The 26,327-nt window shown below is 44.0% G+C and overlaps 2 long non-coding RNA genes across 2 annotated transcripts in view; both read left to right on the plus strand.

Annotated features, from left to right (window-relative positions):
• The first annotated feature begins 629 nt into the window (after positions 1 to 629).
• Positions 630 to 26,327, plus strand: part of LOC132709026 (uncharacterized) — a 51,878-nt gene continuing 26,180 nt past the window's right edge. The window contains exon 1 of the long non-coding RNA XR_009620087.2: positions 630 to 761. This is a non-coding gene — a long non-coding RNA (uncharacterized LOC132709026). The remainder of the gene's footprint in view (positions 762 to 26,327) is intronic.
• On the plus strand, positions 20,214 to 20,893 carry LOC148114964 (uncharacterized). The gene is made up of 3 exons (XR_015733452.1): positions 20,214 to 20,447; positions 20,538 to 20,611; positions 20,760 to 20,893. It is a non-coding gene; the product is annotated as an uncharacterized LOC148114964 (long non-coding RNA).

Below are 26,327 nucleotides of genomic sequence, written 5' to 3' on the forward strand. Positions count from 1 at the left end.
AGGAGCTCACCCCGTTACGCAGCACTAGGGATTCGAACCGCTGAACTGCCAACCTTTCGATCGACAAGCTCAGCGTCTTAGCCACTGAGCCACCACGTCCCTACCTATGCTCAAAACAATATGGCTGACCCACATAATTGCCTTTTCAAAATGACATTGAATCCGGACTCTAAAATACGCTGGTTTTGTTTTGTTTTTTTCCTTAAAAGTCCTTTTTCCTTCAAAGAAGGCTGAAGGGAGCATTATGCAACAATGCGAACAGAGCGAATGAACAGCAAAACTGAATAGGGGGATTATGATGAATGGGTTCCTGAAATAAATGCCCCAATAATTTCTGAGAGAGCTGTCCAGATTCAGAAGCCGTTCCTTGCCTTTGGAAGAATAATAGCCATCAGAACGTCACTGAGGAGAAAACTTGAAGACAAAATGCCTCTCAAAAGGTACTTTTATTGCAGGAGATGCCGGCATAGAAGGAAAGAAGGGAAAAGTAGTTACTGCAAGTGGAGAGAAGTCTGTCACGTTTGGGAGAGGTAATTAAGACAGATCACGTGGGAAAATGTGCGAGTTCCAAAAAGCATTCCTTGGAAACGACTTGTTGGCTGAGAAACAGCTGCTTTGGTAGAAGTATAACGCTGCAAAAGAGTTTCAGGACACTATTCTCTCCTGAAATACTGGATTAAACATTGGAATAGCAGTTGTTCCAGTATTTGAGGGGCTGCCACAAAGATGAGGGGGTCAACTTATTTCCAAAGCACCAGAAGGTAAGACAAGAAACATGTCTTCCATCCTTTCTAAGGTGGGTAAAATGAGGACCCGGTTTGTGGGGGCAATAAGCTGACTTTGTATAAAATATACAAAAGGATGAAGGCTATTGCTTAACGCATTGTAAGCCTCCCTGAGTCTCCGGAGAAGGGCGGCATATAAAAATAAAAATAAAAAATAAAAAAAAATGTGGTGGACGTGCCCCAAAGCAAAACAACATTGGAGTAAAATTAGAATACAATTAGAAGAGATAACCAAACAGCATATAGAGATGAAGCCAGAAATATTTTTATTAGGAATACTCCCAGGGACTTACCCCCCCCAAAACAACAACAACAACAACAACAAAAACAAAAAACAAAAAACCCCCACAATATTTAATTATACATATTATAACAGCAGCAAGAATAATATATGCACAAAATTGGAAAAATAACAATATACCAATGGAAGACAATCTGATTAGAAAAGTTTTGGAGTGTGCAGAAATGGACAAACTTACAAAGGAAGTACAAGAAAAGGAGGAAACCGAATGTTATATAGTGCGGGAGAAATGGTATGAATGGTTAGAGGAGAGAGATAAAAGGCAAGGAAAGATCAAATAAGGAAGATATAGGAGTGGAAATGTAGTAACAAACAAGAGGAAACAGAACAGGTGCAGACCGTAGGAATGAAATTGTGTACACTGTTATCTATATGTATATACGTAAATCAATCAATATTAGAATTATATGTACAAAGGATAAATTGAAATAAGGGAGAAAAAAATGGAAATGTAAGAAATGTTCACCGATGGGAAATTGTTGAAAAGAAGAAAATTGTAAAAGATTCTTTTTTTTTATTGAAAAGTTTTACAAAAAAGAAAAAAAATTCCCCCCCTGTTCCCCCCACCCTTTGCCCCCCTTCATCCCACCCTCCCCCCACGACTTCCCAGAGCAAAATACAAGGTATTTCATTTAGTCAAACATAAACTAGACTAATCTACTTATCCTCAAAGTACATTTTAAAAGATTCTTTTTTGTTTTCAAAAAACAAAACAAAACTGTTTAATAAAAAAATATTTTTTTAAAAAAAAGAAACAATGTGTCAGGGTTCCAAGTAATAAACCCATAATAAGCAAAATTTCGAGGCAGATGAATTCCTCAAAGAGTAGCTTTATTGGATATATCATATTGGCACAAATCTGGTGAAAACCGACTCTGAAGGTTCCCGCCGTTTTCATCTAATTCAAAGAGAAAGTTTTCCCACAACCCAAACAAGGTCCACAAGACAGTATTTAGTTGTCTGGGGACCTCACTCCTCCTTCCACAGTCCAGGTGTGAGAATGTCCTTGGTTCTCAAGAGAATGTATTTTATTTTGGCTACACAACCCCCTCTGTCTCTAATCCCCCCTTACCTTTCCCTCAGTTCCAGTGTGGCAACACTGAAGCTCCAATATGGCTCTGGTCAGGTCAACTTCAGGGTTGACACAATGGATGGTCATGTTTATAATAAATTGAGGCTACATAAAGTCTTCCCGTGAGAAAAGAAGGACCATGGGTGACATGATAGCAGTCTTCCAATATTTGAGGGGCTGCCACAAAGAAGAGGGAGTCAACTTATTTTCTGAAGCACCAAAAAGCAGGACATGAAACAATGGATGGAAACTCATCAAGGAGAGAAGCAACCTGGAATTGAAGACAAACTTCCTAACAGTGAGGACTATTAACCAGTGGAACAGAAGTTGCCTTCAGAAGTTGTGGGTGCTGAAACACTGAAGGTTTTTAAGAAGAGACTGGATAGCCACTTGTCTGAAATGTTATAGGGTCTCCTGCTTGAACAGAAGGTTAGACTAGAAGACTTCCAAGGTCCCTTCCAGATCTATTCTGAATGATAGATTGACACTGGCACTGAGAATCACAGGTGCTAGTTTAAAAATCATGCCAATGATTTCTAAACTAGCATTAATGTTGCTCAGTGCTAGTGTATTGAAACTGTTTTCCAGCTTAATGCAGATAGACTGTTCAGAGTGACAATGGTATTGAAAAAAGTGACTTATGACCATTTTTCACAGTTACATTTTTAGCATCCCCGTGATCATGTGAGCCCTTCAATCTTTTCCAATATCATATTTAATAATTATAATATCCATATCTATCTATCTATCTATCTATCTATCTATCTATCTATCTATCTATCTATCTATCTTCTATCTATCTATCTATCTATCTTCTATCTATCTATTATCTATCTATCTATCTATCTGTCTGTCTGTCTGTCTGTCTGTCTGTCTGTCTGTCTGTCTGTCACTATTTATCTATCTGCTGTGGTTAGAATGCAGTACTGCAGGCTAATTCTGCTGACTGCCAGGCAGGGGTGAAATGCTACCGGTTCAGACCGGTTCGATTGAACTGCTAGCGATGGTGGCGGGTGGCTTGGAGAACCAGTAGGAAGTCATTACTTCCTGATTTTAACCAGGAACTAACCTGTTTTATATCCTCTGCGCCAGTGGTGGGTTCCTCCCGGTTCGGTCCGGTTCGGCCGAGCTGGTAGCGGTGACGATATGACGTCACCGAACCGGTTCTCTCCCCCCGCCCTCCCCCCCACCCACGTTATTCTTACCTTTTATTTGGTCCCACCCCCAATCTATTGCTGCCTCCTGAGTCCCAGCTGATGACTACAGGGAAAAAAACTGGGCTTCAAAGGGCCGTCCTACAGCTGATTAGTGTTAAAAGCAAACAAATGAGTTGGGTCGTAAGTGCGAGGACTGGTCGTAAGTGCGAGGACCTTCCAGAAATGACTCTGACCAGCTAGCTACGCCCACCTAGTCACATGACCTCCAAGCCATACCCATAAAATAAGCCACGCCTACAGAACCGGTAGTAAAAAAAATTAGAACCCACCCCTGCTCTGCGCATGCACAGAAGGGTTTGTGTATGCGCAGAAGATCCACGCCCACGGGGTGTGTGCACTTCCAAACCGGTAGAGAAGGTAAGTATATTTCACTCCTGCTGCCAGGGGTTTGATCCTCACTGGCTCAAGGTTGACTCAGCCTTCCATCCTTCCAAGGTGGGTAAAATGAGGACCCAGATTGTTGGGGGCAATATGCTGATTCTGTAAACCACTTTGAGAGGGCTGAAAGCACTGTGAAGCAGTATATATCTAAATGTGCTCTCTCTCTCTCTCTCATTCTCTCTCTCTCTCTCTCTCATATCTTCCTTCCTTCCTTCCTTCCTTCCTTCCTTCCTTCCTTCCTTCCTTCCTTCCTTCCTTCCTTCTTTCCTCTTTCTTTTTTCTTTACTGTATATGTCTAACTCTACCTACCTACCATCTCCATCCATCCATCCATCCATCCATCCATCCATCCATCCACCCACCCACCCACCCATCCATCCCTCCATCCCTCCATCCCTCCATCCCTCCATCCATCCATCCATCCATCCATCCATCCATCCATCCATCCATCCATCCATCCATCCATCCATCCATCCATCCATCTATCTATCTATCTATCTATCTATCTATCTATCTATCTATCTATCTATCTATCTATCTATCTATCTATCTATCTATCTAATAGTCATTCCCAGCATGATATCTTCAGATGCATTGACATGCTGGCATGTCTAGAAGTCTCTGGGAAAGAGAGGACAGAAAAAGAACCATAGCAAAAGAGACCCTCAAGGCTATGGAAGGAGAAAGCATGACAAAGAGACTCAGTCCTTCTTTGCCTTAATTGCAAGAAAGGTGGAAGGAAAGAGGAGGACAATCAGAAGCAAGGTGGATGGACTTAATTGTAGATGCAATCGTTGAATTTTTGGAAGATCTGAAGGGCAAGATTGTGGACAATTCATTCTGGAGAAGGCCTGTGTGATTCCTAAGAGCCAACATCAGCCTGACGGCATATAATCAATCAAAGTTGAGTGGGAGAATTAATTTGACAGCCTTTCACGATTGTGTTATATCACCCTACCAGCAATAGAGATCTTTCCAGGCATCCAAATGCCTCTTGTTTCCTGAGTTTGACAGCCTCACAAGGCTTGACAACAGGGCTACAACTTATATCACGTCCCAGGAAGACATACCTGGAGGGGAACAGACCGGAGAAGGGTAATTGACTGTTGACATTTTGCCCAAGGTCTGTGGAAAGTTAGCTTTGACTAAAAAGATGTGCCTACCACAAAGGCTGTATTTCAACAGGACACTTTGATTTGATGGAAGAACTCATTCAGAGTTGAAGGTAAACCAAAATGACACTCCTTTCGGAAGTGACAGACTGGAGCTGCTGCTCCTCTTTAACCCAGATGCAGAAAAGTCCTTCTGTAAATGTGCAGAAGCCACACTTCCTGGGTTGATTTCCAAAGCTGGATTTGAGGCACTGAGAAAAGTGGCTTAATTCCAATGAATGGAAACTAATCAAGGAGAGAAGCAACTTAGAACTAAGAAGAAATTTCCTGACTGTTTGAACAGTTAATCAATGGAACAACTTGCCTCCAGAAGTAGTGAATTCTCCAAATGTCAATTTACAAAGCATCCCTGGCCTGCTCTCGAGTTGCCATAGGCAAGGGGGATGGGAAAATGGCGAAGCAGCATGTCAGACAAAAACAAAAGCACATTTCAGACATATTTCTTCCAAGGCTGTCTCCCAGGGTAACCCACAGTGGCCGAAGGGGAGTGATCTCTACAAAATTGCTCCGTTGTGACTGATGACACACCCTGTGGGGAGGGGGGGAAACAGGGTCAAGATTGGGTCGTAAATTACATGGGTCAGAGTTGGCTTCACTTGGAATGTGCCGGAATGAAACTTGTAATAAATAACTGGATTTCTTTTGAAGCTTGGCTCAAGGCTCATGATTTAATTAGGGCATCCGTCAGAACCCTGACACCAACATTGGAAGTATTTAAGAAGAGATTGGACAACCATTTGTCTGAAATGGTATAGGGTTTCCTGCCTGAACAGGGGGTTGGACTAGAAGACCTCCGAGGTCCTTCCAGCTCTATTCTATTCTATTCTATTCTATTCTATTCTATTCTATTCTATTCTATTCTATTCTATTCTATTCTATTCTATTCTATTCTATTCTATTCTATTCTATTCTATTCTATTCTATTCTATCCTATTCTTCAAGTTGACGTACCCCTTCAAGTAAGATCATTATACAGGTGGTCTTTGAATTATGACCTTAACTGAGTCCAAAATTTCTGTTGCTAAGTGAGACATTTGTTGATTGAGTTTTGCCCCATTTTACGACTTTTCTTGCCACAGATGTTAAGTGAATGACTACAGTTGTTAAGTTAGTAACATGGTTATTAACTGGTTTCCCCATTGACTGTGCTTCTCAAAAGGTCGCAAAAGGTGATCACATGACCCTGGGATGCCACAACTGTCCTAAATATGAGTCAGCATCTGAATTTTGATCACGTGACCATGGGGATGTTGCAACGGTCGTAAGTGTGAACAAAATGGTCATCAAACACCTTTTTCAATGCTGTTGTAACTTCAAACACTCATTAAATGAACTGTTGTAAGTCAAGGACTACCTATAATGTTCCAGATCAGGACAGGGTCCAAAAGTGGAATGGAGCTATTTCAGATGGGCTTACTAGTTTCTGGAAACTAGAATCGTATGCAGCACAAGAACAGGATATTCAAATGACATTTTACTCAGAGTCCTCATGAGCAAAAATCCGGAGAAAATTTGAAACCACCCCAAAGACAATGTTCTGATGAAAACAGACCAGAAGACAGATATCCTTCTTGATGATCATTGGATTTCCGTTCAAGCAACATCTGAAGTTACTACAAAGGTTTCTCCTTGAATAAAACAACAACAACAACAACAAAATCAGTGGTGAAATCCAGATTATTTTACTACTGGTTCTGTGGGCGTGGCTTGGTGGGTGTGGTGTGGCTTGGTGGGCGTGGCTTGGTGGGTATGGCAGAGGAAGGATACTGCAAAATCCCCATTCCCTCCCCACTCCAGGGGAATGATATTACAAAATCCCCATTCCCTCCCCACTCCTGGGGGAAGGATATTGCAAAATCTCCATTCCCACCCCACTCCAGGAGAAGGATACTGCAAAATCCCCATTCCCTCCCCATTCCTGGGAGAAGGATACTGCAAAATCTCCATTCCCACCCCACTCCAGGGGAAGGATACTGCAAAATCTCCATTCCCACCCCACTCCAGGAGAAGGATTCTGCAAAATCTCCATTCCCACCCCACTCCAGGGGAAGGATACTGCAAAATCACCATTCCCACCCACTCTAGGGGAAGGATACTGCAAAATCACCATTCCCACCCCACTCTGAGGCCAGCCAGAGGTGGTATTTGCCGGTTCTCCGAACTACTCAAAATTTCCACTACCGGTTCTCCAGAACCTGTCGGAACCTGCTGGATTTCACCCCTGAACAAAACCCCAGGAGTCTCAGATGAAGTGAAAAGGTACAAGTTGCACAATTTTGTAAGGGAATTAATACATGAATGAGAGGAGAGCTGATGCAATCTCTCAGTTTTATATTTCCTTCTTTTATAGCGGTTTAATTGTCCTAAGCATATGCTTTCATCTGCGAGAAATTTAATGAAGCTTTTGGTAATTAAATTTCCATTATCTGGGCAGATAAAGAATGAATACCAGAGGATGGTAACCTCTTCAAGGTGATTTAATGAATTCAGGGCTGAGGTGGGGCATTCAAATCTTTGATTTTCTATTTTTTTTTGTTTAAAAAAATCCTACTCAGTTTTTATTGGTGCTGATGATTGTTGCTGACGCTATTCATTCAACAGTGTTTAGGATGACTTTCCATATGTCTTGGCCAGATCCCTGCAGCGTGGAAGTGATGAGCGAACAATTCAATTTAAGAGAAGATTGTGGGAAAAGAGACAGAGAGATGAGTACACATTTAGAATAGAATAGAATAACAGAGTTGGAAGGGACCTTGGAGGTCTTCTAGTCCAACCTCCTGCTTAGGCAGGAAACCTTAACATCAGACAATCTCTTCTTAAAAACTTCCAGTGTTGGAGCATTCACAACTTCTGGAGACAAATTGTTCCACTGATTAATTGTTCTCGCTGTCAGGAAATTTCTCCTTACTTCTAGGTTGCTTCTCTCCTTGAGTAGTTTCTACCCATTGCTTCTTGTCCTGCCTTCAGGTGTTTTGGAGAATAGCTGGACTCCCTCTTCTTTGTGGCATCCCCTGAGATATTGGAACACTGCTATCATGTCTCCCCGAGTCCTTCTTTTCACTAAACTAGATTTATTTATTTCAATTTCACATACTTAGATATTTTATCAGTGGGGCTGATGGATGATGGCTATTAGCTAGGACCATGATGGCGAACCTATGGCATGCGTGCCACAGGTGGCACGTGTAGCCATATCAGTGGGCACGTGAACTCAGGTGGGACCGGAAGTTGGCAAACGGGCTGTTTCTGGCCTCCAGAGGGCCTCCGAGGTCCTTTCCGAGGTCCTTTCCTCTGGGAAAGGCTGTTTTTGCCCTCCCCAGACTCCTAGAAAGACTCTGGTGGCTCGGGAGAGCAAAAAACGGGCCTACCTTGCCATTGCGTGCCAGGAATGGAGGGAGCGTCGGGGGGGATCACACGCGCATGCGCAGGGGCAGGGTGGATAGAATTATGGGTGTGGGCACACATGTGTGCGACCCCCCTCGATCCTGGCACGCGATGACAAAAAGGTTAGCCATCACTGAGCTAGGAATTCAGGAACTGTGAGGCATAGACAGCAAAAGAGATAAGTCTCTATTGAGGAATACAGAATGAATGGTACCTTCTTTGGAAAAGTGGTGGGAATCCACTGATCAGGGGTTCAGTATTGGCTAGAACGTACAGCAGAACATAGAATGACAGAGTTGGAAGGGACCTTGGAGGTCTTCTAGTCCAACCCCCACTTCAAGCAGGAGACCCTATACCATTTCAAGCAAATGGTTGTCCAGTCTCTTTTTGAAATCCTCCAGTGATGGAGCACCCACAACTTCTGAAGGCAAGCTATTCCATTGGTTAAATATCTCTTAAATCCAAGGGGTTTCCCCCAGTTTTTAAAAGAAATCCCTTCCCAGAAGATAACTATAAGCATTCAACAAAATAACTTTCTAAGGAATGTCTTTCTTGGTAAAAACCTTAAAGAAAAAAGACCCTTATTTTCTCCAGTTCTGTTAGCTAAGAATTTCACCACAAATCAGTAGTGAAATGTAAAATTTGTTACTACCGGTTCTGTGGGCGTGGCTTGGTGGGTGGGTGGGTAATGTGACTGGGAGGGTGTGGCCAATTTTTTTTAAAAGAGGTTGTAAAAAAATGTTTTTAAAAGCCTCTGATGATCCCAGCTGAGTTGCCTGATCATCAGAGGCTATTTTTTTCTTTTAAAAGCCTCTGACGATCCCAACTGAGCTGCACGATCATCAGAGCCTTTTTTTTTTTTTACTTTTAAAAGCATTTTTTCAGCTGAAGAGGTTGTAGAAAAAATGCTTTTAAAAATAATTTTAAAAAGCCTCTAATGATCGCGCAGCTCAGCTGGGCATGGGGGCGTGGCAGGAGGCAGGGATTTTTGCTACCGGTTCTCTGAACCACCCGCCTCCATCACTACCGGATTGGGCGATCCGGTCCGAACCGGGAGCATTTCACCCCTGGTCCAAATAAAAGCCAGGCTGAGAGAAAAAAAATAAGTAAATAAAAACTACCAGGGTTTATGCATTGACCCTCCCTCTGATAGACAAATCTTCTTGGCACATAACCTCACTGTTCACCCAATCACCTAATATTTTCAATGCTTTCCTTGCCTTCCTATCTTTTTTAAAAAAATAAGTTATTTATTTTTTTATTTTTTTACAAACATATCAATGCGTGAACAGTGTGGCACCTCGGAGTCATATATTCTAATACAGATAAAACTAATAGCATTAATCATAGTTATTACTTTCAATCCAATTGATGTATTTCTAATAGTAATATATATTTATATAAAGTTGCAATCTGTCATTATTCAATTATTCCATATTTTCTCTTACTATTATTCTTATTTTATTATATAAAAGGGTATACACTAATATTCCCCTTTTCTCTTATTTCTATCTCTTATTCTAACTTTTAATCATGCCATCCTTTATTAAAAAACTTTTTCTTTCTATCCTATCTAACTTCTAATCATGTCATCTACCTACAAAAGAAAAAAAGGAAAGAGAGAGGAAAATCAAATCAAATCAAAACAACACCAAAAACGAAAAATCATCTATCCATCATCTCTTGCCTGCTTCAGTACTTTAATTACTATGCTTAATCCTCACTCCTGATTCTCACTCCTAACCCTAACTCTAACCTTTGCCTTCCTATCTTAACCTTCAGCAAAGCAAGGCCTTTTCCCAGGACAGTGTGAGGACCAGCAGAGCTTCCAAATGGGATGAGTTATTATAGATATATTTTAGTTCCGGTTGCTAGAAATCCAGTCAAATCTCCTTGACCGTGTGCAATCCTATAAACCTGGTTGAGCACCAACCTTTTGGGAATGCATTGTCCTTGCACACTGAGATAATTACTTACTATCTCATGACCTTTCAATCATGGAGAGCACAGACAAGGCTCAATTAAATCAATGCCTTCTTGCCTGTTGGTCTCAGGTATAAGTAGGCCTGGTTTGCCCACAGATGTCAATCACCTTTCAAAGCTTTCTTGACTTTACTCCTGGATTGAAATCTCCTGGATCAGGTCTGAAAGGCGAAAGTGGAAGCAGTATGTTCCGTCCCATAATTGGGTAGACCAGGTTGCCCTGATAGACCGATCTCACTGAAAAACATTTAATTTGGAAGGTGTGTTCCATGCTGCTGGACTTCAGCTATGAGCTCCTCATAGTGTGATGGCTCAGCAATTAAAGACACTAAGCTTGACAGCTGGAAAGCTCAACCCAGGTTCGAGTCCCAATTGATGTACAACATTCCTGACCAGCTCCTGCCCACCTAGAACCTAGAATAATAGTGCTGGAAGGGACCTTAGAGGTCTTCTAGCTAACCCCCTGTTCGAGCATTTCAGATGAATGATTGTCCAGTCTCTTTTTGAAAGTTTGATGGAGCACCCAAACATCTGAAGGCAAGTTGTTCCATTGGTTGTTTGATTGACTTGAACCTAGCAGTTCAAAATCATGCAAATGCAAATAGATAAATAGGTACCACTTTGGTGAGAAGGTAACAGTGTTCCGTGTGCCTTGGCCTATAGTCATGCTGGTCACATGATCACAGAAGTGCCTTCTGACTGCTGTCAGGGTTCCGACCGATGCCCTAATAAAATTAGGAGGCCGAAGCTATTTAGCAAGAAAAATAAGGTTGTTTATTAGGAATGCCATGTCGGCAAGAACTAAGTGAAGCCAACTCTGACTTCACCCAGTTTGTACCTTGCCTCTGACCCTGTTGCCCCCTCCCCCACCAAGGTGTGTCATCAGTCACATTCCCCAATGAAGCAATTTTGCATGTCGTAGAAGTCACTCCCTCTGGCTGTTGCGGGTCTCTGTGGAGATGGCCTTGACTTTGGGCAGCTAGGAGGTGGTTTGTTTTGACTGAGGTGTTCTGCCCTAGCTCCGGATTTCTGAGGATATTGACACACACCAACGGTCCTTATCAAATTTATTAAGTAGCAAGAATAAACAAGACTGGCAAAGATTGGCAACCAGCTCAGAAAACAAGATATGATAAACCAAAATACTCTGATAATAAATACGAGTTGTTTCCAGCAAGAAAGCACTAGCTACGTGTGACTTAAATAAGCTAAGGGAGTGGCCAATTATCCTCAAGCCCTACTCTCGAGTAGACCTCCTCCTCCTGAGTAGCCACTCCTGCCTTTTGGCAGCCCTGCGTGCCTGAGCATTGAGGAGAGGCTCCTCCACTTCGCTCTCTCCACTTGAAGGAGCCTCTGGAAGTTCTGAAGGCCCTGGCTGAGTCTCTGCCTCTGGCACCACATCCTCTTCAGCCTCCTCGCTGTCCGACATGAGCACTGGCTGCGCAGGCTGCTGGTGTGACACCACACCAGCCTCGTCTTTGTCAGGATCAGCCACAATCTGTGGAGGCCGCTGGAGGGCCACAACACGAGGTGTGAATTCCTTGGTGCAGCTGTGAGGTGCAATTTCCCAACTCCCTGCCTATGGCAACTCGGGAGCAGGTCAGAAAAGTTTCGCGAGTTGACAACTACCTGGCTCCCTCAGCTAGGAAATAGAGATGAGTATTCCTCCTCTAATCGGACACAATTGGATAGTGGAAACGTTTCCTCTTACCTTTACTTTTCTTTAGTGGACATGTTTGTTTTTCCCAGCCATTCTTCCTCTGAAAATAAACTCTTCACCACCATCCAAATGTGTCAGCCAATGTTCGTTTCTATGGAGAGGTAGGAACATTAGGATAGACGCAGAACATTCTGGAAGTTGCATGAGATTGCTTACTCCTCCTGCAATAAATTATCCTTTCTACAGATCCTCTTCCAGTCGTTGGTCTCAATGGCATTGCTAGCAAAGCCAATGTTTTGCCAATACCTCCTAGACAATGGACAGCCACCGCCAAAATATGAATTTCAAGCTGGTTGAAATTGATGGTCCGTGTAGCTCAGGCAGCATTCATCCTTCCGACAGTGACCAATAGACGCCATAGGAAGGTTTTCAAGCTGGGCGATGCCCATCTGCTTTGGTTAATCCCCAGCATCTGGTGATGTAAGGTATATTGGCTAGAACACAAAGGTCATTCTTCTGGAATAAGCTTCATCGATGGAAAAAATATCTGTTTGAAACCCATTTATCACCCAAAGCCACTGCAGAAGTCTGTAATGAGCTTGGGAGATGCAGTTAAATTGCATATTCTAATCGTATATAATTAGAATAATTTGCATCTCAACATGGCAGGTGCTGGGCTATCGTTGGTAGGCCCGTTGCACTCATTTTAATTTTGCAGTATTTCTGTTCCAAATTATTCCTCCTAAACCTTGAATGTGGAGATGTCATCCCTCTATGGTTTTTGATCTAAGCCCTTTTAGGAGGAATTGAATGGCCAATGAATCTGGATTGCTGTTTTCATTTCTTTCTCACGTCCAGTTATGGTCAGCACAGAACCACCATCTGGTTCCCACTGACTCTGATGAGTGCTTTTAATTTGAAAAACCCAGTTAATTATTCTCCCATAATCCCAGAAATTTGTCTAGAGCAAATTTTTTTTCCAGAGTAGCAGGTTGTGGCACAAAGCTATTATTTAAAGACAACTAAACAATTTATATAATGGGATAAAGCTAAAATCTGGAACTTTCAGACCTCTTGACACATCAGTTTACTCTCAGCATGAAGAAGCCAGCTTGAGGCTGATGGCTTGGGCTTTGTAATAACAAAAACATTTTTAACAGATCGTACCTTCCAGAGTCAAGATGTTGAATCAACCTAAAATGCTGCCCAAATTACATTTCTCCAGCCATGTCGCAAGCTGTCCTGGTGAGCCCAATTAATCCCTGTCATTTATTGAAGCAAGCTATAAATATTGACTAAGGTAGGGAAAAATTAACTAATTGAAGGGACAATAAACTTCTACAGAGTCAACTGGAAACATTATTGGATTGTAACCATGAGCTCTGAATTCATTCTCTTGAAGCACACAAGCTTTAGTTGAACTTTTCTACCAGATTTCAAAGTCAGGAAGCTTTCTAAAAAGTTCTACAGGAAGTCCTTGGATAACAACTGTAATTGAGCCTGCCATTAGGATCGTAAGTCATGACAGTCATAAGCAGGTCATCATGTAGCCATGCCCGATTTTATAACGTTTTTTGGGGTGGTCACTAAGCACAAATGCAGTTGTAAAGCAAACTTGGTGGTCATTAAGCAAACACCATGGTCGTTAATTAAACCTATTGTTCGTTGTGGAGCATTTCTTGATGGAAACCAAAAGTAAAGTTTCCAGAAAAATAATATCTCAAATTGTGGTCCCATGAGGCCAGTTGCCAAGTGCCCAAATTGTGATGATGTGACCACTAGGGTGGGTATCTGAATCTGAAATAGCTTTTTGGAGGTCTATCATAACTTTGAAATCCAATTTTTTTTACTACCGGTTCTGTGGGCATGGCTTGGTGGGCATGGTGTGGCTTGGTGGGTGTGGCTTGGTGGGCGTGGCAAGGGAAGGATATTGCAAAATCCCCATCCCCTCCCCACTCCTGGGGGAAGGATATTGCAAAATCTCCATTCCCACCCCACTCTGGGGCCAGCCAGAGGTGACATTTGCTGGTTCTCCGAACTACTCAAAATTTTCGCTACCAGTTTTCCAGAACCTGTCATAACCTGCTGGATTTCACCCCTGCTTTGAATGGTCATTAACTAACCAGTCATAACTCGAGGACTACCTGTACCACATCCATCTTCTTTGTAGTTGGACTTCATATTAGTTGGTTTTCTTTTCTGCGGTGGAACCGATGCAGAAGGAATCTCAGTCTCTTTGTAATGGAAGCCTACTGTACTTGGCTGAAGTTCTTCTTATGTTTCTATTCCCCTCCATTTTTAATTACATTTGGCTTAATTGTTTCTCCAAATCAGTCACCCAAAATAGTTCTGTTGTGAATTTCCAGAAAGAAAGGCGAGATACAAATTGAGGATGACTATTGTCACCGCTACTCTTCTTCTGTTACCGCTACGCTTTCTCTTGGGTAGAGTTATTTCAAGATTCCTTTTTATCTTAATTTTTTTTTGGCAAGTGGTGTCTTAGTAGTGTTCAGGAATGGATGTTCAGCAAAATTCACACATATATACAAATCTGGAAGCCACCATATGTGCCGTCGTATCAAATTTGCTTTCATTTGCCATTTTAGCGCTAATGTGCTCTCGTCAAGTGAAGGCATAGGGTTAGCTATTAATGAAGCGAGGGAAGTAAAGGTGCGAAAGAGCCCACATGCTCCAGTACAGGAATTAATTTTAGAACATCTACTAGTTAAGTCAGAATTCAGAATGAATCAAAACTCGAGGTGGAAAAGACACTATTGTAATGGAAAGAAGGCTGGGACTGGCTCAGTTTATTCTGTGAGACAACTTGCCAAATGCGGTTGGTGTCACCACAGCGGAAAAAGAATTGTTTTGATGGCTTAATAGCTGTTTGCTTTTTCTTTCTTTCCGAGGGCTTTTTTTTGTTTGATGGACCCCAAACAAATGAATCCATCGAATAAATAAGCAGTGATTTAAATGTAACATTTCCTAACAAGTGAGAACAATTGACTGGTGGAACGACTTGCCTTCAGAAGTCGTGGGTGCTTCATCACTGGAGGCTTTTAAGAAGAGACCGGACAGCTACCTGTCTGGAGTGGTATAGGGTTCCCTGCTTGAGCAGGGGGTTGGACTAGAAGACCTCCGAAGTCCCTTTGCAACTCTATTATTCTCAGACTTGCGGTGGCGCAGTGGTTAGAATGTAGTACTGCAGGCTATTTCTGCTGACTGCCTGCTGCCTGCAATTTGGCAGTTCAGATCTCACCTGGCTCAAGATTGACTCAGCCTCCCATCCTTCTAAGGTGGGTAAAATGAGGACCCAGATTTTGGGGGGCAATATGCTGACTCTGTAAACCATTTAGAGAGGGCTGTAAAACACTGTGAAGTGGTATATACGTCTAAGTGCTATTGCTATTCTGCTAAAGATCAGACAGCCAATATGTTGGTGTAGGCATTCCAGCAGTTATGAGCTCCTAGGATAAATGGCCACAGTTTTGTATTCTGTCGTCCTAATGTTTTGCTGGCAAAATCACAAAACTGTGTTTCATTTATCTTGGCTGTGTCATGCAGGGGAATTCACTGGAGAAAGCAATTACGTTTGGAAGAGTTAGCAGTAAAAAGAAACCAGACCACCAAAGAACGCGGTTGCTGGACAGTGTTGGAAGAAAATTTCCTGTGTTCGTTTCCCAGCTGGGAAACAGTCACTGATGCTGAGAAGAAATAGACATGAAAGCCAGCTGCCAGAAAAAGGATCCTTTCATTCAGGAAGGCAAGAAAAGTAGTGACACAGCTTGAGCATTCCTGGCTTGCATGCAAACTTGAAAGTGTGACTCTGAGCCTTTTATGCTTAATTCCCCTTTGAAGTTCCTGCAGCTTGATGGGTTTTGATGTGTTTCTGATTGCCCTGGATTTTGTTTTCCTGGTTAATCTTTGTCCCAGGTCTCTTGTTTTTCCTGTCCTAGGAGTTAATCCTATCAGGGGGTCAGGAAAAAGGGAGTTTTGGTTTACCTTGGAGAGCTTATTTTTAGCCTGATTCCTCCTATCTTAATGGCTCTACTTAAGTGTTCCTTTCAGCTGGTGCTTTTGCCTGTGGTTAAAGGGGGAAGGGCTGGCTTGAGTCTCTTGACACTGTTTTCTGAAGTTTCTGGTGCTGTGAGGTTTCTGGCACTGTCCTTTGGGGTATACTTCCCACAAAAGCTAACACCAGCCAGAGCATAAAACAACTCAACGAAGTTGTTACAAGGATTCATGGATCAGGCCCAACAACAAGACATGAGTCAGTAGATTAATTAAATCTCTTTTATTCACAGGATCATCTCAACAACACTTGCAACATCTGGATCTGAAGAGCAAGGAGGAGCGTGCCCACCTTTTATGCCAGAAGGCGGAGACTTAGGTAAGGAGGGGTTAGTGGGAGGAGCTGGACAGGTGGGAGTTTGGATTAACCCCTGCACTGCTGCACTATAGCTGACCCCTGGCACAGTTAAGGCATTTACCCTTGACAAATCCCCCTCTAAATGCCTAACATGTGTCTGTATGCCTGACTGATTGATTGGCACTCCGGGGCGGATATTGAGTTTGGACACTAGGTGTGAATGTTGTTTGCCCTGCAGTGGTTTTGTGAGTATGTCTGCAGTCTGTTCTTCTGTGTCACAATGAATGGCCTTTATGAACCCGATTCTGGAGAGCTGTCTTACGTGTTTGTATTTTATGTCGATATGTCTTGATCTTTGCCCTACGGCATCGGCCATGGATATTTCTATGGCGGCCTTGTTGTCTTCATAGATATTTATCGGGTAAGTTGGTTCTCTCCACACGCTGGCGAGCAGGTCGTCGAACCAGATAAGGTTGTTGGCGGCTTTGGAGAGGCATATGTATTCTGCCTCAGTGGTCGAGGTGGCTACCAAGATTTGTTTACCTGTGTACCAATGCACAGGGCTATTGTTCAAGTAGAATATGTATCCTGATGTGCTTTTCCTACTTTTGATATCTCCAGCCCAGTCAGCGTCGGCGTAGCAGGAGAGGACAGGTTCGTCAGATGCTTCTGGTTCTAGGATTAGGCACGCATTGGCGCTTTGTTTCAGGTACCTTAGTACCCTCTTCACTGCGTCCCAGTGGTATGTGGTGGGTCTGCCTACGTGTCTGGACAATAGATTAACTGATAGCGCAATGTCTGGCCTTGTCCAGTTAGCGATATACAGGAGTGAGCCTATGACTGACCTGTACAGCGTGTTGTCTTCAAACTCAGGTGATTCGTCATGCATGTTCTTCAGAAAGTCCGGTTGCATGGGTGAATCACATCCCTTGGCATCTGCCATGTTACATTTGTGGAGTAATTCCTCTATCTTTTCCTTTTGGGACAGTTGAAAGCCCTTGGGGGTTTCACTGACCTGCACGCCCAGGTACCGGTTTATTCTTCCTAAGTATTTTAAGGTGAAGTGTTCGCTTAGTCTGTTGGCGAAGGCCTTGCGATTCTTTTCGTGTTTGCTGATGTAGAGAATGTCATCCACGTATACTAGGATGTATTCTGGCGAGTCCCCCACTCTCCTGGTGAAGAAGCAGTTGTCGGCCACGGTTGCTGTGAATCCCATTGACTTCAAGACCTCAACCAGGCACTCATACCAGCGTTTACCTGACTGTTTAAGTCCGTACAGACTTTTGCGAAGCAGCCAGGTGTCCCCCCTGTTGGTCCTTTTACTGTGTGGCGCCTTGACGTATATCTCCTTATCTAGGTTGGCGTGCAGATAAGCTGTCCGCACATCGAACTGGTGTACCTCTAGTCCTAGTAGGGAGGCGATGACCAGGGCACTTTTGACGCTCTCTGTCCTCACGGTGGGTGAGTAGGTGTCAGTGTAGTCCTCTGGGAACCTTTGAGCAAACCCCTGGGCCACTAGCCTGGCTTTGTATAGGTTTTGGCCACCCTCAAGGTTCTTGACCTTGAAGATCCATCGGGTGCCTATCGCGCTTTTGCCCTCAGGGACCTTGGCTGGGGTGTAGACCTCTAGTTCTCTCAGACTGTCCAGTTCTTTGGCCATGGCGGACTCCCACCTTGTTCTCTCCTCTTGAGGTAGCCTTAATACCTCTTCGTATGAGTTTGGTGTGACGTGGTTCGTGTGTATGTGCATCACGTAGTCATTTAGCCTCCTTGGCAACTGGTTCCTGGTTGACCTGACCGGTCTGTCTATTGTCTGTTCGGTGTCATGTAAGTACCTGGCCTCCCTTTGTGTCAGCGAGTCTACACTTATCTTGGGATGGTTCCCTTTCCACTCCCCAATTTTGATGCCTTGGAGGTTGGGTTTGGGTCCCTTCTTTTCCTGTCTATTCACCTTTTCGCGTTTGTCTTGTGCTTGCTCGTCTGGCCTACTTTCTAGCTTGTTGGGCACCTCGTTCAAATGTATCCTGGACCAGTTGGCTTGCTCATGGAATGCCGCCGTCCTAGATACCACGAACCTGTCGTTACTGTCCACAAACCTGTAGCCCTTGGTTCCCGGTTCATACCCCATGAACCTCAGTCTTCTGGATACTTTGTCCCCTTTTCTGCGCAGCTGTTTGGGTATGTGGACATCGGCGGTTACGCCGAATACGTGTAAGTGTGCTATTTGTGGCTTTTTGTTGTACATGAGCTCGTATGGCGTTTTGTCTATCACACTGGACCATGTTCTGTTAAGTGTGTAGTTGGAGTAAACCAAGGCCTCAGACCAGAAGTGTTGGCCAATGCCCGCGTCCTCTAAGGCGCACCTGACCATTGTTTGCAGCGTTGAGTTTCGTCGTTCTGCGACCCCGTTCTGAAAGGCCGAAAATGGGGACGACGTAAAGTGAAGCACGCCCTTGGATCTGAGCCAATGGGAGAAGTCCCTTGATAGGAACTCGGACCCTCTGTCAGTCATGATTTGCTTGATTTGGGCGTTGTTCTGTGTCTCTACCCTTTTGTAGAACTCTTTGAATTTTTGGAAGGCCTCATCCTTTCTCTTTAGGGTATAGACGAAGCCATATCGACTATAATCGTCCACGATGGTGAGAAAGTATCTTTTTTTGTATTTTATGGATGGCCTTAGGGGCCCTACTAAATCCATGTGGACTAAATTGAATATCTGTTTGGCGGCGCGTGATGACTTCTTAGGCCTGGGTTTGACCTTTAACTTAGAACATTTGCACACCGAGCACTCGAGGTAGTTTTCACAGCTCTTTATTTTGGTGCCCTCGGTACAGTTGGCCATTTTTTGGATTACGGGGAAACTTGCGTGCCCTAGCTTCCTGTGTAATAGGTGTGCACAGCCGTCGTGCATGGGCTTGCCTATCGAGGGCCCTCTCTGAGTGTGTCTGCTGTGTCGTGTCTCTAGTGTCGTGTTCTTCTTGTTCTCTACCTCTCCCTCATCTACCTGTCCTCCTTCAATTCTGTTCTGGTTAAGGTCTTCTATGCTTTCCGAGCTGGCGTATATGCTGTGTGTGCTACCCTCAAAGAACGTTACATGAGGTAACCCTTGACTGATGGTCACTCTCCCTATGTCCTTTCCGCCCTTGCTGACTTGAACATTCCCTTCCGTAAAGGTCACCTTAACCCCTGATTCCTTGCTGAGTTTTACTGCGGCCAATATGTTGTGGGGTATCTCCGGGACCAGCAGTACCCCCTCTATTTCCCCTACTCCTGGCAATATAACTGTCCCCTTGCCTGTTACCTTAACCTCGCTTTGGTCTGCAACCTTGATTGAGAAATCCTCTCTTTGGAACGACGAGAGAAGTTTCTGGTTGTATGTGGTGTGGTTGGAGGCTCCAGAGTCTAGGAGCCATGAATTGGTGTCTCTGCCCTGATGTGTTATGTGAGTGCGTTCTCCTATCCCATATAATGACCCCGTTCTGCTGTCACGTGAGCTGTCTCTATTCCCTCTTCTATCTCTGGGGTTGGGTGAATCTCTGCGCCTGAATCTCTCCTCAGAGGTGCGTCTCTCTGTTTGCCTGAACCTATGTTCAGGTCTGCCTCTCTCCCTGTAGTTCTTGGGGCAGTCTCTCTTGAGGTGCCCCCTTGATCCACAGATATAACACTCTGATATGTTGTGTTGTTTCTCTTGGAAGACTACTCTTTTCTCGCTCTTATGCTCTGTGGAGGGGCCAGAGCGCCTCCTCTTGAGATTGTCTTCTGCTATGAGTTTGTTGGACAGCTTTTCCACGGATAGCAGGCCTAGGCTAATGGTATCTAAGTGTGATAAGAAGCTGTCCCATGAGTGATCTAAAGAGTTAATTATTACACTCTTCATGATCTGATCGGATATGACCTCCCCCCTAAGGTGGAGTTCTGCTCTGGTAGCGCTTAAGGACACTAGGTGCTCACTTATGGGGGCCCCTGGTTTTAGTCTGGCAGAGAAGAAGTCTTTGGAGATCTGGGTAGTGGTGGACACACTCTCACTGTAATACAACCCAAACATTTTCTGTATGATTTCAGATACTGTGAGATTATGACCAATGCAGTGATAGATCGTGGGAGATATGCTTGCAATTAAAAGGTAAAAAGCCCTATGGTGTGTACAGTCCAATTCCAAGGACCAAGGTTTCTCTGGGGGGTCATTAATAAAATGTGACATATTTTCTTTTAGGAACACTACCTGGAGCTGCTGTGACCACTCTAGGATATTGCCCCCATCCATCCTCAACTTAGGAAAGTCACTCGGTAAGTTCCCAGCATTATTTGTAAAGTTACTTACTGCTGGCTGCTGTCCATGGTTCCTTATGTGCCTATAACAGCAATACGGCATGGGAACGCTAGCCGGCATTTTAAAAGTCCCGCTTTGCGATTTTTTTCTCTTTTCTTCTTCTAGGCGGAAGAGCGCATGCGCGAAGTCCATTTCTGCCCTGCCGTCGTCGAGGAAGGACCTGTTCATCGCGGCTCCGGCGTAGAGGTCTCCATCGGCTGGGTAGGCCTCGACTTCGGTCTTGGGGGTCCAGGTGCGCTCCGGATGGTGGCAGTCAGCAGCGGCTTCATCAGGGTGACGATCCTGGCGGTGCTGGGGTCTCGGCGACGAAAGTAAGTAGCTGGCCCAGTCCCTGCGTTCTGGGGTGCGCGGTCCGGGCGATCGGCGGCGCGGTGTCCTTGGGGTGCGCAGGGGGTTTGGTGTGCTGGCGTGGGCATCGTCGACCCTCGGGTGGGCGTTCCGGTGCCCCTCTCCTCGCCTTCCCTTTCGTTTGGGCCCTTCCGGATCCCTTCTTGTGACTTTGAGGCCCGGGCCGAAGGCGGCGGCGAGGGTCCTCATGGCCTCGTCGACTTGCCGTTCGGTTGGGGGGTCCCCGCGGCCCGAATCGGACTCTGCCCCCTCGCCCCAGTCGTTTTCATCATCGCTTGGGGTCGGATATTTTTCGCGCGCCGGCCATTTTGAATCCCGGCTTCTGATTGGGCGGGGGTCGGCCATTTTGCCCGACCACGTGGTCAAAGATGGCCGCCATTTTGAATTTAGCGCGGGGCTGTGGGGCTCGGTGACCGTAGTGGGGTCGTTCTGGGGCGATCCACTCACCGAATTCAGTTCTTCGGGCTCCGGGTCTGAGTCTTCCTCGCTCCCCGCCACCTCGCGGTCCATTATGAAGCTTCGTAGGTCCGCGAGGAGATTCTTGTCATTGGCTCGCTCTTTTAGCAGCCTCAGGACGTCGATTCTCAGTTTTTCTTCCTCCTGATCACCGGGATTCGTTATTTCCCTTTTGTTGGTCTCCCTCCTTTCCTCCGTTGTGATGGCTTTGGGATCAGTCTTGGTTTCTGCCTTCCTAGGCGATCCTGCTGGGTTGCTGTCCCTTTGCTTCGGTGGAGTTGCCATCTCGTAGGCAGTGATGTATCTTCGTTGTAGGTTCGGAGGTTATTGGGCCATCCAACCATCCTCTGCTACCATATTGTTACAAGGATTCATGGATCAGGCCCAACAACAAGACATGAGTCAGTAGATTAATTAAATCTCTTTTATTCACAGGATCATCTCAACAACACTTGCAACATCTGGATCTGAAGAGCAAGGAGGAGCGTGCCCACCTTTTATGCCAGAAGGCGGAGACTTAGGTAAGGAGGGGTTAGTGGGAGGAGCTGGACAGGTGGGAGTTTGGATTAACCCCTGCACTGCTGCACTATAGCTGACCCCTGGCACAGTTAAGGCATTTACCCTTGACAGAAGTAGCAGAAGATTGGAAGATGTGACCTGGCCCATAGAATCGCCAAGAGTTGGAAATGATTGAATGGCTAATGAATGCAAAGATGATTAAGAGACTTCGAGTTTTGAGAAGATACGTTTGAGTAGTGATATTATGATATTCATCAAATATCTGAAAGGATGACACGGAGAAGAAGGTCAAGACTCTCTCTTGCTCCAGAGTTGAGGATACAGAATAATGAATTTCAATTGCAAGAAAATCAATACAATAGTTCAATGTGACTAGCAGTGGAGACAATTATCCAGAAGTGTGGTGGACTCCCATTAATTGGATGAGTTGAAACGGAAGGTAGTCCAGTACCTATTGATGTTTTTCAATTGCTTAGTCATTTATCACCTGTCATTTATCACCTGATGGATATAATTTCACCTGGTTGTATATTACTAGTTTTCTCTTCAACTATCTAGCTTCCTTATTTGTTCATTCAACTGGCAGTTGATTTTAACTTCATGGTTTATTCTTTTTTGTATGGTCCAAGGAATTGCCAACATTTTCCCTCAGAACCATAACTCAAAGACATCAATGTTTCTTAATTTAGCCTTTCTGATCCTCCAGCTTTCGCAACTCTTTTCAACTGGGGAAATAATAGATTTAACAATATTTAGCTTTAAGGTCGGCGAGATACCTCTGCACTTTCATATGTTGTCAAGATGCCTCATAATGTTGTCCAGTGGTTCAAGAATTTTTAATGCTACCTTTTCTTTGACCTTAGAATATAATTTGATCTTTTTTTTCTAGTTTCTTGCTCCCTGCTTATCTTTTACATTCCCCTTTACAAATTGAAAGTAGCATTTTATTTGCATCATCTTGTAATGTTTTTTTATTGCTATTTCACCAATTCTTGCAGCTTTGTGGTTAGCAATATTTTCTTGGGTCCATTAACTTCACTTTCCCGACTGTTTGGCTCTAGTTCAATAATCCAATGTTTGAATATATTGTTAATTTGGGGATTTTATCTTTTTTTTTTTCTTTTTGCATAGCTCTTCTATATATTCATACCATCTCTTCTTTATATCTCATTTCTCCAGTAGATCTCTGTATTATTTGCTCTCTCTTTTTTTTTGGTGTGTCCATTTGATATAACAGTTTTATTCAATTTCGATAATATTCATCAATATATTTCATGAAATTTCCACTTGTTTGTTGTCCTCAATTTCAATGGATTGCTCCTCCCTCATCTCTTCTTGCTCTCCTCTGGAACTCAAATTCCAATTTTACCTTTCTTCATCCATTGCTTGGGAATGCTTTAATTTGGATTCTTGCATGAAACAGGGGACTGGATTTAATAGCCTAAATAATTTTTAGGGCGTGTAAAATTTTTCAGCTTTCAATTTCCAAACATTAAGGTAAAGGTAAAGGTTCCCCTCGCACATATGTGCTAGTCATTCCTGACTCTAGGGGGCGGTGCTCATCTCCGTTTCAAAGCCGAAGAGCCAGGACTGTCCAAAGACGTCTCCGTGGTCATGTGGCCGGCATGACTTAATGCCGAAAGCACACGGAGCGCTGTTACCTTCCCACCAAAGTGGTCCCTATTTTTCTACTTGCATTTTTATGTGGTTTCGAACTGCTAGGTTGGCAAAAGCTGGGACAAGTAACGGGAACTCACTCCATTACACGGCAGCGCTATGGATTCAAATCGCTGAACTGCCAACCTTTCTGATCGACAAGCTCGGTGTCTTAGCCACTGAGCCACCACGTCCCTTCCAAACACTAGGGGTGCTCAAAAGTTGTGACATGCCTTGGGCACTGATGGGTTCCAAACGGTGTTACCACCAGTTGTCTTTGCACACGCGCTTTGCGCGCAATTGCAGCAAACTTGCGCTCTGCGCAAGCACATTACATTTCTGGCCAGCTGAGGCGCGGCTATCAGCTGGGCTAAAAAACCACAAATAAAGGTAGGAATAATGTGGGGGCGGGCGGGAGGGCCCAGCTCCCAGTCAAAGAGAACTGTTTTGGTGACGTCACATCATCACCACTACCGGCTCGCCAGAACCGGGCCAAACCAGGAGCAAGCCACCACTGGCCTTCGGGATTGTAAAGATATTTTGGTTTCTTTAATATAATTTAAATGTGCTTGGTAAGTACCATATTTTTCGGAGAAAAGCTTTTTTTCAGCCCTAAGGAGGTGCTAGCGAGTGAAGTGATCTCTGTGGTTTGCCTGCTTTTCTCATTGCTTCTCTCTCCAAAGATCAGTTGTGCTTTAGAAGCTGTTTTTTTATCTCCAAGCAGGGGATAAAAATCAGCAAACTAATGTGTTGAAGCTGACAAAGATTAAGGATGTTAGCCAGATGAATACCTGGTAGGCAGATTTTTTTCTCTATTTTCCTCCCCAAAAACTAAGCTGCGTCTTATACTCCGAAAAAATATGGTAACTACATAAATATCGTAACTTTTTAACATTTTGTTTGTTTCATTATCAATTTTGGGGGAACCTTAACAGCCGCCATAACCATCAAGGACATTGGAATTGGATCAGATGGAAAAAATGGTCTATGAAGATATCAACATCCTGTGAATTAAGTCGCAGATTGAAGATATTGAAAATTTAGCTTTTCAAAGAGTAGAAATACTCTTAAATATTTGAAGCAATGTCAAAAAATAGACTATCAGGAGCTATGATCTTTTGTTAAATGTCTATGGAGATCCTCAGTCATCCAGATCAGAGGTGAAATCTACTTACCTTCCTTACCGGTTCGGAAGTGCACATACCATGCACATCACATGCACGCATAGACCCTCTGCACATGTGCAAAACCTTCTGTGCACGCGCAGAGGGTAAAAAACACATTACTTCTTGGTTAAAACCAGGAAGTAACAACATCTGGGCTAGTGGGTGGAGCCTCATGTCACCATTGCTACCGGTTCTCCGAACCACCTGCCACAATCGCTACTGGATTGCCTGATCTGGTCCGAACCGGGAGATTTCATCCCTGATCCAGGTCATGGTTGTCCCAAAGGTGTTTTTTTCAAAACAAAGGCAACTTTATTTTGCTTCTCATCCAAGAAGCTCCTTCAGTCCTGACTGCAAGGAATATAAATCTTTCCATTCCTCACCATTCAGTCAGAACTGAAGAAGCTTCTTGGATGAGAAGTGAAACCTCTTCAAAGGAAAAATAAAGAAAGTCCAGTTGCCTCTTGAAAAAACACCTTTGGGACAACCATGACTTGGATGACTGAGAATCTTCATAGACACTTAACAAAAGATAATAGATCTCGATAGCCACTTTTTTCATATAGTTCCAGGTACTTAAGGAATTTCTAATTCCTTCTAAACTGAACTGAAGAAACTTCTTGGATGAGAAGTGAAATATTTTCAAGGAAAAAACAAATCCAAGGAAGTCCAATTCCCTTTTGAACGGCACCTTTGGGTCAAAGTCAGTGGTGGGATTCAAATTTTTTTACTATCGGTTCTGTGGGCGTGGCTTGGTGGGGGAAGGGTACTGTAAAATCTCCATTCCCTCCCCACTTCAGGGGAAGGTTACTGCAAAATCCCCATTTCCTCCCGATCCGCTGGGACTCAGGAGGCAGAGAATAGATGGGGGTGGGGCCAGTCAGAGGTGGTATTTACCGGTTCTCTGAACTACTCAAAATTTCTACTACTGGTTCTCCAGAACTGGTTAGAACCTGCTGAAACCCACCTCTGCTCAAAGTGCTTATGAACTTCCTTCAGTGGATATCTTCAAGCAGAGGTTATATAGACACCTGCCAGGAATGCCTCAATTTAGAGTATTATACTGTAGGATGTTAGCACCCACCCCTCTCCTAGAAAAATGAAATATTCTAGCAAATATTAAAAGGGCAGAATATTGTACATCCCTGGATGGAGAAACATGTTTTTTAGGCAGGAAGCAGACTCTTAATACCCCCCATCCTCCTCAATAGCCCACAGCAGATGTCAGCACTTAAGAGATAAAGAGATAGCCAGGTCTATTCATAAGCAAATGCCCTCACCCAAGATCCAAGAAAGGTAGGATTAGCTCTCTGCCCATCTAGCAACAGAACTCACCACATGGCACCTGGGGAGATTGCATCACCCAGCAAGGCTCAACCAAGCCTGGGACTCAAGAGACAACCTACAAAGTTACCCCTGTATGGCCCCATGGGAGTCTGACAACCAATCAGAATACAAGCTCAAATTCAAAGCCCAACAGAGGGTATAAATCTCTCTCTCTCTCTCTCTCTCTCTCACCCATGTGCCT

The sequence above is a fragment of the Pantherophis guttatus genome, chromosome 3 (genome assembly GCF_059756535.1).
Source record: "Pantherophis guttatus breed Tessera chromosome 3, ASM5975653v1, whole genome shotgun sequence".
In the NCBI taxonomy this organism is placed as follows: domain Eukaryota; kingdom Metazoa; phylum Chordata; class Lepidosauria; order Squamata; family Colubridae; genus Pantherophis; species Pantherophis guttatus.